This window comes from Rutidosis leptorrhynchoides, chromosome 3 (assembly GCF_046630445.1).
Source record: "Rutidosis leptorrhynchoides isolate AG116_Rl617_1_P2 chromosome 3, CSIRO_AGI_Rlap_v1, whole genome shotgun sequence".
NCBI lineage: Eukaryota > Viridiplantae > Streptophyta > Magnoliopsida > Asterales > Asteraceae > Rutidosis > Rutidosis leptorrhynchoides.
The window spans coordinates 665,697,293-665,710,546 of record NC_092335.1 but is presented as its reverse complement, the minus strand read 5'-3'; positions in this window follow the sequence as shown (position 1 = coordinate 665,710,546).

Genomic DNA, 13,254 nt, shown 5'->3' with positions numbered 1-13,254 from the left:
GCCCTATACCGGGTTCCGTCTTCCCGAATATTAAGATGCTTCTCCGATCCTTTGGGTATTTCATCCTTTAAATTTCCCTCTTTTAAAACTCCTTGTTGCGCCTCCTTTATTTGAGTAGTAAGGTTATTATGAATCATTACATTCATAGATTTTACTCGAATGGGTTCTCTGTCCTTCCTGCTCAAGGCATCGGCTACCACATTTGCCTTCCCCGGGTGGTAACGAATCTCAAAGTCGTAATCATTCAATAATTCAATCCACCTACGCTGCCTCATATTCAGTTGTTTCTGATTAAATATGTGTTGAAGACTTTTGTGGTCGGTATATATTATACTTTTGACCCCATATAAGTAGTGCCTCCAAGTCTTTAATGCAAAACAACCGCGCCTAATTCCAAATCATGCGTCGTATAATTTTGTTCGTGAATCTTCAATTGTCTAGACGCATAAGCAATCACCTTCGTTCGTTGCATTAATACACAACCGAGACCTTGCTTTGATGCGTCACAATAAATCACAAAATCATCATTCCCTTCAGGCAATGACAATATAGGTGCCGTAGTTAGCTTTTTCTTCAATAACTGAAACGCTTTCTCTTGTTCATCATTCCATTCAAATTTCTTCCCTTTATGCGTTAATGCAGTCAAGGGTTTTGCTATTCTGGAAAAGTCTTGGATGAACCTTCTGTAGTAACCAGCTAGTCCTAAAAACTGGCGTATGTGTTTCGGAGTTTTCGGGGTTTCCCACTTTTCAACAGTTTCTATCTTTGCCGGATCCACCTTAATACCTTCTTTGTTCACTATGTGACCGAGGAATTGAACTTCTTCCAACCAAAATGCACACTTTGAAAACTTAGCGTACAATTCTTCCTTCCTCAATACTTCTAACACCTTTCTCAAATGTTCACCGTGTTCTTGGTCATTCTTTGAGTAAATAAGTATGTCATCAATGAAAACAATGACAAACTTGTCAAGGTATGGTCCACACACTCGGTTCATAAGGTCCATGAACACAGCTGGTGCATTAGTTAAACCAAACGACATGACCATAAACTCGTAATGACCGTAACGTGTTCTGAAAGTAGTCTTTGGAATATCATCTTCTTTCACCCGCATTTGATGATACCCGGAACGTAAGTCAATCTTTGAATAAACAGACGAGCCTTGTAGTTGATCAAATAAGTCATCGATTCTCGGTAGTGGGTAACGATTCTTGATGGTAAGTTTGTTCAACTCTCGGTAGTCGATACACAATCTGAATGTACCATCTTTCTTCTTGACAAACAAAACAGGAGCTCCCCACGGTGATGTGCTTGGTCGAATGAAACCACGCTCTAAAAGTTCTTGTAATTGGCTTTGCAGTTCTTTCATCTCTCTGGGTGCGAGTCTGTAAGGAGCACGAGCTATTGGTGCAGCTCCTGGTACAAGATCTATTTGAAATTCAACGGATCGATGTGGGGGTAATCCCGGTAATTCTTTCAGAAATACATCGGGAAATTCTTTTGCGACGGGAACATCATTGATGCTCTTTTCTTCAGTTTGTACTTTCTCGACGTGTGCTAGAACAGCATAGCAACCTTTTCTTATTAGTTTTTGTGCCTTCAAATTACTAATAAGATGTAGCTTCGTGTTGCCCTTTTCTCCGTACACCATTAAGGGTTTTTCTTTTTCTCGTATAATGCGAATTGCATTTTTGTAACAAACGATCTCTGCTTTCACTTCTTTCAACCAGTCCATACCGATTATCACATCAAAACTCCCTAACTCTACTGGTATCAAATCAATCTTAAATGTTTCGCTAACCAGTTTAATTTCTCGATTTCGACATATAATATCTGCTGAAATTAATTTACCATTTGCTAATTCGAGTAAAAATTTACTATCCAAAGGCGTCAATGGACAACTTAATTTAGCACAAAAATCTCTACTCATATAGCTTCTATCCGCACCCGAATCAAATAAAACGTAAGCAGATTTATTGTCAATAAGAAACGTACCCGTAACAAGCTCCGGGTCTTCTTGTGCCTCTGCCGCATTAATATTGAAAACTCTTCCGCGGCCTTGTCCATTCGTGTTCTCCTGGTTCGGGAAATTTCTAATAATGTGGCCCGGTTTTCCACATTTATAACAAACTACATTGGCATAACTTGCTCCGACACTACTTGCTCCGCCATTACTTGTTCCGACACCATTTGTTCCTTTCGTTCTATTAACCCCTGGTCTGTAGACCTCACACTTCGCCGCACTATGACCATTTCTTTTACACTTGTTGCAAAATTTGGTGCAGAACCCCGAGTGATACTTTTCACACCTTTGGCATAGCTGCTTCTAATTGTTGTTGTTGTTGCGGTTATTATTGTTGTTGGGATGATTGTTGTAGTTGCTGTTGTTGTTGTTGTTGTTGTTGTTGTTGTTGGGCCATTTGTTGTAGTTGCGATTGATGTTGCGATTGTTGGGATAATTGTTGCAATTATTGTTGTAATTGCTGCTGTTGTTGTATTGGTGATTCTTATCACCGTTTTCCTCCCACTTTCTTTTGACTTGCTTCACATTGGCCTCTTCAGCAGTCTGTTCTTTAATTCTTTCTTCAATCTGGTTCACTAGTTTGTGAGCCATTCTACATGCCTGTTGTATGGAGGCGGGCTCGTGTGAACTTATATCTTCTTAGATTCTTTCCGGTAATCCTTTCACAAACGCGTCGATCTTCTCTTCCTCATCTTCGAATGCTCCCGGACACAATAGGCACAATTCTGTGAATCGTCTTTCGTACGTGGTAATATCAAATCCTTGGGTTCGTAACCCTCTAAGTTCTGTCTTGAGCTTATTGGCCTCGGTTCTGGGACGGTACTTCTCATTCATCAAGTGCTTGAATGCTGACCACGGTAGTGCGTACGCATCGTCTTGTCCCACTTGCTCTAGATAGGTATTCCACCATGTTAACGCAGAACCTGTGAAGGTATGCGTAGCGTACTTCACTTTGTCCTCTTCAGTACACTTACTTATGGCAAACACCGATTCGACCTTCTCGGTCCACCGTTTCAATCCGATCGGTCCTTCGGTTCCATCAAATTCCAAAGGTTTGCAGGCAGTGAATTCTTTGTAGGTGCATCCTACACGATTTCCTGTACTGCTAGATCCAAGGTTATTGTTAGTATGTAGCGCAGCCTGTACTGCGGCTATGTTTGAAGCTAGAAAAGTACGAAATTCCTCTTCATTCATATTCACGGTGTGTCGAGTAGTCAGTGCCATTTCCTTCAAAATAGTCAAATGGAACAAGTTAATCATACAGAATATTAAGAGTAGTTAATAGTATTTCGTAGCATAATATGAACTCATTTATAAAAGCTTTTTCTTCATATTAGCGTTTTATAAGTTTAGATTCGGGTAGTACCTACCCGTTAAGTTCATACTTAGTAGCTAATATACAATTCAACTACTACAATTCTATATGAAAAACTGATTATAATAATATTTTGCGTTCAAACTTTTACACAATATTTTACAAACTTACAATACCGCTTATTTTACATATAGCATGAAATATAGCACACAATAAATTTGATACAAGATGGTTGTGAAGATAATTCTAGCTAGTACACAAGTCGTTCAGCAAAGGCAATAAAGACACGTAATTCATACGTCCAGAAACAAGTCATGCATTCTGGTTTTACTAGGATTACTTCCCATCCTTGGTCTTGTGGAACATAACCGTTATGGCCGTTGATAAGACAGCGTGTTGTAATGTCGTCAAAGGGACGAGGGTTACGTAATGTCCAACAGTCCCGTAACAATCTAAAAACCTCATTTCTTACCCCAATTACCGACTCCATCACTTGTGGGAACGTTTTGTTTAATAGTTGTAGCCCGATGTTCTTGTTCTCACTTTGGTGAGAAGCGAACATTACTAATCCGTAAGCATAACATGGTTCTTTATGTTGCATGTTAGCCGCTTTTTCTAAATCACGAAGTCCAATATTCGGATATATTGAGTCAAAATAATTTCTTAACCCATTGCGTAAAATAGCATTTGGGTTCCCCGCAATATATGCGTCAAAGTAAACACATCGTAACTTATGGATTTCCCAATGTGATATCCCCCATCTTTCGAACGAAAGCCTTTTATAAATCAAGGCATTCTTGGAACGTTCTTCGAATGTCTTACAAACTGATCTCGCCTTAAATAGTTGTGCCGAAGAATTCTGAACGACTCTAGACAAGATTTCATCAATCATGTCTCCGGGTAGGTCTCTTAAAATATTGGGTTGTCTATCCATTTTGTGTTTTTATACTGTAAAATAGACAAGAGTTAGATTCATAAAAAAAAAATACTTATTAATACAAGCAATTTTTACATATATCATAAAGCATAAGCACACTATATTACATATATTACACCACACGAATACAACTATCTTATTCCGACTCGCTTGTTTCTTCTTCTTCGGTTTTGGTTCGTTTTGCCAAGTTTCTAGGGATATATGATGTTCCCCTAATACGAGCCGTCGTTTTCCACATTGGTTTAGAAAAACCTGGTGGTTTAGAGGTTCCCGGGTCATTGTTACAACTTAAGGACTTCGGGAGTTAACGATACATATAAAGTTCATCGGGGTTGGAATTAGATTTCTCTATTTTTATGCCCTTTCCCTTATTATTTTCTTTTGCCTTTTTAAATTCAGTTGGGGTAATTTCTATAACATCATCGGAATTCTCGTCGGAATCCGATTCATCGGAGAATTGGTAATCCTCCCAATATTTTGCTTCCTTGGCGGAAACACCATTGACCATAATTAACCTTGGTCGGTTGGTTGAGGATTTTCTTTTACTTAACCGTTTTATTATTTCCCCACCGGTTCTATTTCTTCATCCGGTTCCGATTCTTCTTCCGGTTCCGATTCTTCTTCCGGTTCCGACTCTTCTTCCGGTTCCTCTTCGGGAACTTGTGAATCAGTCCACGAATCATTCCAATTTACATTTGACTCTTCATTATTATTAGATGAGTCAATGGGACTTGTTCTAGAGGTAGACATCTATCACATAATATCAAACGCGTTAAGAGATTAATATATCACATAATATTCACATGTTAAAAATATATAGTTTCCAACAAAATTTGTTAAGCAATCATTTTTCAAGTAAACACGGTCGAAGTCCAGACTCACTAATGCATCCTAACAAACTCGATAAGACACACTAATGCAAAATTCTGGTTCTCTAAGAACCTGGCTCTGATACCAACTGAAATGTCCCGTTCTTATTGATTAAAAACGTTCCATATTAATTGATTTCGTTGAGAGGTTTTGACCTCTATATGAGACATTTTTCAAAGACTGCATTCATTTTAAAACAAACCATAACCTTTATTTCATCAATAAAGGTTTAAAAATCTTTACGTAGATTATCAAATAACGATAATCTAAAATATCCTATTTACACACGACCATTACATAATGGTTTACAATACAAATATGTTACAACAAAATAAGTTTCTTGAATGCAGTTTTTTTTCACAATATCATACAAGCATGGACTACAAATCTCGTCCAATCACCTGAGAATAAACATGCTTAAAACGTCAACAAAAATGTTGGTGAGTTATAGGTTTAACCTATATATATCAAATCATAATAATAGACCACAAGATTTCATATTTCAATACACATCCCATACATAGAGATAAAAATCATTCATATGGTGAACACCTGGTAACCGACATTAACAAGATGCATATATAAGAATATCCCCATCATTCCGGGACACCCTTCGGATATGATATAAATTTCGAAGTACTAAAGCATCCGGTACTTTGGATGGGGTTTGTTAGGCCCAATAGATCTATCTTTAGGATTCGCGTCAATTAGGGTGTCTGTTCCCTAATTCTTAGATTACCAGACTTAATAAAAAGGGGCATATTCGATTTCGATAATTCAACCATAGAATGTAGTTTCACGTACTTGTGTCTATTTTGTAAATCATTTATAAAACCTGCATGTATTCTCATCCCAAAAATATTAAATTTTAAAAGTGGGACTATAACTCACTTTCACAGATTTTTACTTCGTCGGGAAGTAAGACTTGACCACTGGTTGATTCACGAACCTATAACAATATATACATATATATCAAAGTATGTTCAAAATATATTTACAACACTTTTAATATATTTTGATGTTTTAAGTTTATTAAGTCAGCTGTCCTCGTTAGTAACCTACAACTAGTTGTCCACAGTTAGATGTACAGAAATAAATCGATAAATATTATCTTGAATCAATCCACGACCCAGTGTATACGTATCTCAGTATTGATCACAACTCAAACTATATATATTTTGGAATCAACCTCAACCCTGTATAGCTAACTCCAACATTCACATATAGAGTGTCTATGGTTGTTCCGAAATATATATAGATGTGTCGACATGATAGGTCGAAACATTGTATACGTGTCTATGGTATCTCAAGATTACATAATATACAATACAAGTTGATTAAGTTATGGTTGGAATAGATTTGTTACCAATTTTCACGTAGCTAAAATGAGAAAAATTACCCAATCTTGTTTTACCCATAACTTCTTCATTTTAAATCCGTTTTGAGTGAATCAAATTGCTATGGTTTCATATTGAACTCTATTTTATGAATCTAAACAGAAAAAGTATAGGTTTATAGTCGAAAAATAATTTGCAAGTCGTTTTTGTAAAGGTAGTCATTTCAGTCGAAAGAACGACGTCTAGATGACCATTTTAGAAAACATACTTCCACTTTGAGTTTAACCATAATTTTTGGATATAGTTTCATGTTCATAATAAAAATCATTTTATCAGAATAACAACTTTTAAATCAAAGTTTATCATAGTTTTTAATTAACTAACCCAAAACAGCCCGCGGTGTTACTACGACGGCGTAAATCCGGTTTTACGGTGTTTTTCGTGTTTCCAGGTTTTAAATCATTAAGTTAGCATATCATATAGATATAGAACATGTGTTTAGTTGATTTTAAAAGTCAAGTTAGAAGGATTAACTTTTGTTTGCGAACAAGTTTAGAATCAACTAAACTATGTTCTAGTGATTACAAGTCTAAACCTTCGAATAAGATAGCTTTATATGTATGAATCGAATGATGTTATGAACATCATTACTACCTTAAGTTCCTTGGATAAACCTACTTGAAAATATAAAAATGGATCTAGCTTCAACGGATCCTTGGATGGCTCGAAGTTCTTGAAGCAGAATCATGACACGAAAACAAGTTCAAGTAAGATCATCACTTGAAATAAGATTGTTATAGTTATAGAAATTGAACCAAAGTTTGAATATGATTATTACCTTGTATTAGAATGATAACCTACTGTAAAAAACAAAGATTTCTTGAGGTTGGATGATCACCTTACAAGATTGGAAGTGAGCTAGCAAACTTGAAAGTATTCTTGATTTTATGTAACTAGAACTTGTAGAATATATGAAGAACACTTAGAACTTGAAGATAGAACTTGAGAGAGATCAATTAGATGAAGAAAATTGAAGAATGAAAGTGTTTGTAGATGTTTTTGGTCGTTCGTGTATGGATTAGATATAAAGGATATGTAATTTTGTTTTCATGTAAATAAATCATGAATGATTACTCATATTTTTGTAATTTTATGAGATATTTCATGCTAGTTGCCAAATGATGGTTCCCACATGTGTTAGGTGACTCACATGAGCTGCTAAGAGCTGATCATTGGAGTGTATATACCAATAGTACATACATCTAAAAGCTGTGTATTGTACGAGTACGAATACGGGTGCATAAGAGTAGAATTGTTGATGAAACTGAACGAGGATGTAATTGTAAGCATTTTTATTAAGTAGAAGTATTTTGATAAGTGTATTGAAGTCTTTCAAAAGTGTATAAATACATATTAAAACACTACATGTATATACATTTTAACTGAGTCGTTAATTCATCGTTAGTCGTTACATGTAAGTGTTGTTTTGAAACCTTTAGGTTAACGATCTTGTTAAATGTTGTTAACCCAATGTTTATAATATCAAATGAGATTTTAAATTATTATATTATCATGATATTATCATGTATGAATATCTCTTAATATTATATATATATACATTAAATGTCTTTACAACGATAATCGTTACATATATGTCTCGTTTAAAAATCATTAAGTTAGTAGTCTTGTTTTTACATATGTAGTTCATTGTTAATATACTTAATGATATGTTTACTTATCATAGTATCATGTTAACTATATATATATATATATATATATATATATATATATATATATATATATATATATATATATATATATCCATATATATGTCATCATATAGTTTTTACAAGTTTTAACGTTCGTGAATCACCGGTCAACTTGGGTGGTCAATTGTCTATATGAAACATATTTCAATTAATCAAGTCTTAACAAGTTTGATTGCTTAACATGTTGGAAACATTTAGTCATGTAAATATCAATCTCAATTAATATATATAAACATGGAAAAGTTCGGGTCACTACACAATTGACTACCCAAGTTGACCGGTGATTCATGAACGTTAAAACTTGTAAAAACTATATGATGACATATATATGGATATATATATATATATATATATATAGTTAACATGATATTATGATAATTATGTATCTCATTAGGTATTTTAACAATGAGTTATATACATAAAATTGAGTTTATTGAATTAAGAAACTCGAAACGATATGTATAACGATTATCCTTATAACAACGTCTTACTAAATACATATGAATCATATTAAGATATTGATACACTATGTTTAATCATGATAAATGATAAGTAAACATGTCATTATGTATATTAACAATGAACTTCATATGTAAAAACAAGACTACTAACTTAAGGTTTTCGAAACGAGACATATATGTAACGATTATCGTTGTAACGACATTTAAATGTATATATATCATATTAAGATATAGTAATATATCATAATATCATGATAATATAATAATTTAACATCTCATTAGATATAATAAACATTGGGTTAACAACATTTAACAAGATCGTTAACTTAAAGGTTTCAAATCAACATTTACATGTAACGACTAACGATGACTTAACGACTCAGTTAAAATGTATATACATGTAGTGTTTTAATATGTATTCATACACTTTTGAAAGACTTCAATACACTTATCAAAATACTTCTACTTAACAAAAATGCTTACAATTACATCCTAGTTCAGTTTCATCAACAATTCTACTCGTATGCACCCGTATTCGTACTCGTACAATACACATGTAACAACCCGTCCTTATCCCCCTGGACGAAGTCATCAACATCTGGTCCCATTGTGATGATCGACTCCAAGTAATGTTCTTAAAATGAGCAAATGCACAGCGGAAGACTTAATTCATACCTGAGAATAAACATGCTTAAAAGTGTCAACCAAAAGGTTGGTGAGTTCATAGGTTTATCGTAACAATCATTTCAATATATTAATAGACCACAAGATTTCATAATCATAAACATAATACACCCGCAAGTGTATGTAAAGCATTCTAAGTGGTTGAGCACTTGGTAACCATACTTAACTATTAATCAACGTCGCATATTCCCTTTATTATGAAATCTCACTACACTGTACCAAGTGTAGCCTACAAAATGAAGTACTGTGCAACCGTTGAATACTGGTCGTCCAGTCCGGTTGGGGTTGTCAGGCCCGATAGATCTATCAACAGGATTCGCGTTTACAATACCACATGTAAATAGTAGTTACCAAGCTACAGGGAAGTATGCCAGTGGTACAACTCAACGTAGAATATATTTTAAGTACTTGTGTCTATTTCGTAAACATTTATAAAAGCAGCGCATGTATTCTCAGCCCAAAATATATATATTGCAAAAGCAATTAAAAAGGGAGCAAATGAAACTCACCTTACTGTATTTTGTAGTAAAAATACATAGGACGACATTGAACAAGTATAGGGTTGGCGTCGAATTCATGAACCTATATCAAGTATATATATTAACACGTATAGTTACATGTAACAATAATCATACCTTTATATATATATTAATTATATAATATATTATTTATTATAATGTATTTGTTAGTTCTAAATGTTACATATATATCTATATATGTTATTCTTATGTTAAAATAGTAAATTAGATTAGTTTTATGATATATGTAATAATTATAAATAATACTAATTGTAATGAAAATAATAATACTATTAGTTACTTTAGTAATAATCAATAATGATAATGATAATATTAATGTTGAAAATGATAATAATAATATTTATAATAATAATAATGATAATAATAATTTTAGTAAAAATAGTAGTTCTATTAGTAATGATAAAGTAAAAATAATAGTTTTAGCAAAAATAGCATTTTTAATAGTAATGGTAAGTTTAATAATAATCATCGTTTTTAAATAGAAATTTTTAGTGTTCATAATTAATAATACTAAAATTAATGTAAAAGGGTACTCCTAATATACTAATATTAATGATAATGATACTTAGATTAATAATAATAATAATAATAATAATCATAATAACTAATAAATAATACTAATAATAATCCTAATCATGTTAAATTAAAAATAATAATACATACATTAACAATAATAATTATAATTACAATCATAATAATAATAAAACTAATAATAATGTTAATAATAATAAAAATAATAATAATAATAATAATAATAATAATAATAATATTAATAATTAAAATACCAATTAATACCTTAGTAGCATAAAAAGAGAATAAGCTGTCCATGACGGGACTCGAACCCCTGAACTCTCGCTCACCCGCAAGAATCCTTAACCATTACTCTGTTGCTTATTGTTTTCTGATTTATACTACTAACTTGATATATTTAACAAGAAAACTGCTCTTGTTTCAGCCCACGTTTACAAATCCGTATAAAACTTAAGTGGCCCAAACATTAAACCGATCCATTAATCATTTAATTAACCCACTGATTGAATAAAGATTTAAGGTTCCGTTCATAGAAAAAAAAATAACGATAGCAGCAACACAACAACGAAACCCTTCGGTTCATCTTCATCATCACAGGTTCATCTCCTAGACATCGATGACATCAATCATGTATCGAATCAAAATTATACGGTAACCCTAATCACTATTCATCGTCTTCTTCATTTAATTGTCATCATCAACTTCACCATTAGCTCAATCTTTATAATTATCATTTTAAACCAAAATAACTCATCATCATCTTTATTACTTCGCTGTCGTTTAGCACTGTTGTCCCCATCATCGCGATCACCTTCATCGTGATTTAGTCTCTGTATTAGAAACGGAAATAAAAGGGACCTGTAACAGTAATCGTGACTGTTTTGATGATGGGTTACGATGGGTTTAAGCAAAAACAAAAATATGATACGGCTGTAGCAGCTTCTTGGTTGACAGAATTATAAATGAAAAGAAGTTTTAGAGAGGGATAGAGAGAACGGGTGAGAGAGAAGAGAGAGATGGCGGTTTCTTGGTGCTGGTGGCGATGGGTTAATCGAATAAGATGGAAAACAGAAGGCAGGAGATGTGTTGCTGCAGTTTGATGTGTACGTTGCTCGATCAGAAATAGAAGAGAATACCAGTAATGAGTAGCAGTAACGAGTACTTGGCTTGTAATGGAATTTAATCTTTCAAACTAAAACAAGATAAGCCTGAACGTTTTTGTTGTTAAACTAGAGTACCATTAGAATATCTAGGTGACTCTAAAAACTGTTTGGAAATCGAAGAATCATAGGATGCACTTATGTGAGAATTAGAAGCAGTGGAAGAACAAGGTGAATTTAGTAGCAAAATTAATATAGTAGCGAGATGAATTTAGCGTGAACGGAAAAGGTAACAAAAGTCACCGGAGTTCATTGAAACGGAGATGGTGATTAAAGATTTTATTAGATCGAGATGGTGTGTGAATAATGTTTTGCAGTCTCCTATGTTTTTAGATTGAGATTATCTAGAGATTATAACGATGATGAATGATGAAGTTGGTTATGGATAAGGTGTTAGTGGGTTTAGTGGAGAGATGATGATGGTAATATATCTATCTAATTCTCTCTGCATATGTATATTAATATAGAGAAAGAGTTGGTTGCTTGAAAACAAAACACAGTACATTAATAATAATATAATAATATTAGTACATCAATTTAAAAACATGATAAAACTGTAACACATTATATGTGCCGACACTTTTATATTTTTAATTTAAGGGTACTATCGTGTCCATTGCTAAACAGTTAATGTATAAATGTGTTCCTAAAAATCTCAAACTTTTAGATTAAATATATTTAATTATTTCACTTATTAACTGTTTGAAACCTGATCAAAAAGGTTCGATAATTATTTATTTTCTGTTCCAATTTATGTGTACGGAGTACTAATATTTAAACTTAAAAATGTAAAAATATTTTTAACAAATCTAGAATCTTCGTAATCACTTTACACTCCAACTTTTATTTTTGTCTTTAATAAACTCATGTGAAACCTATATGAACGCTAACGAAATATCAACCGAGTAATACAAACTTTGACAAACTAAGCTCGAAATCATTTATATTCTATATACACTTATATATATTCATATATATAGATTCATTTAAATAACAACCTTATTATAATGCTTATTATTATACAATTTAGTTCTTACAATTAAATCAAATATTATTTCAAATTATATTTCAAATTATATTTCAAATTAATATATATATATATATATATATATATATATATATATGTATATATATATATATATATATATATATATACACCTTTAAATATATATGTAACTATTTTCAAATAGTAGTTCGTGAATCGTCGAGAACAGTCGAAGGTCAATTGAATATATGAAACAGTTCAAAATTTTTGAGACTCAACATTACAGACTTTGCTTATCGTGTCAAAAATACAATATCGTATCGAGAGTTTGGTTTAAAATTAGTCGAAATTTTCTGGGTCGTGACAGTACCTACCCCTTAAAGAAATTTCGTCCCCAAAATTTGAGTGAGGTCGTCATGGCTAACAATAAAATTGTTTTTATGACGAATATGAGTTGATAAATAGAGTTTTATCATTATTGATTAATATAGATAAAACAATTCGATCATGTGAAGCGTACGAGTGAAGCTATCACAAAAGAGTGAAATGAGAAATAAAAATTCGTCTTGACTTTTGACGTAGTCACGGTTGAATTCCGGAATTCAAGGAATTTAAAGAAATCTTCTAAGCAGAAAAGAAATGT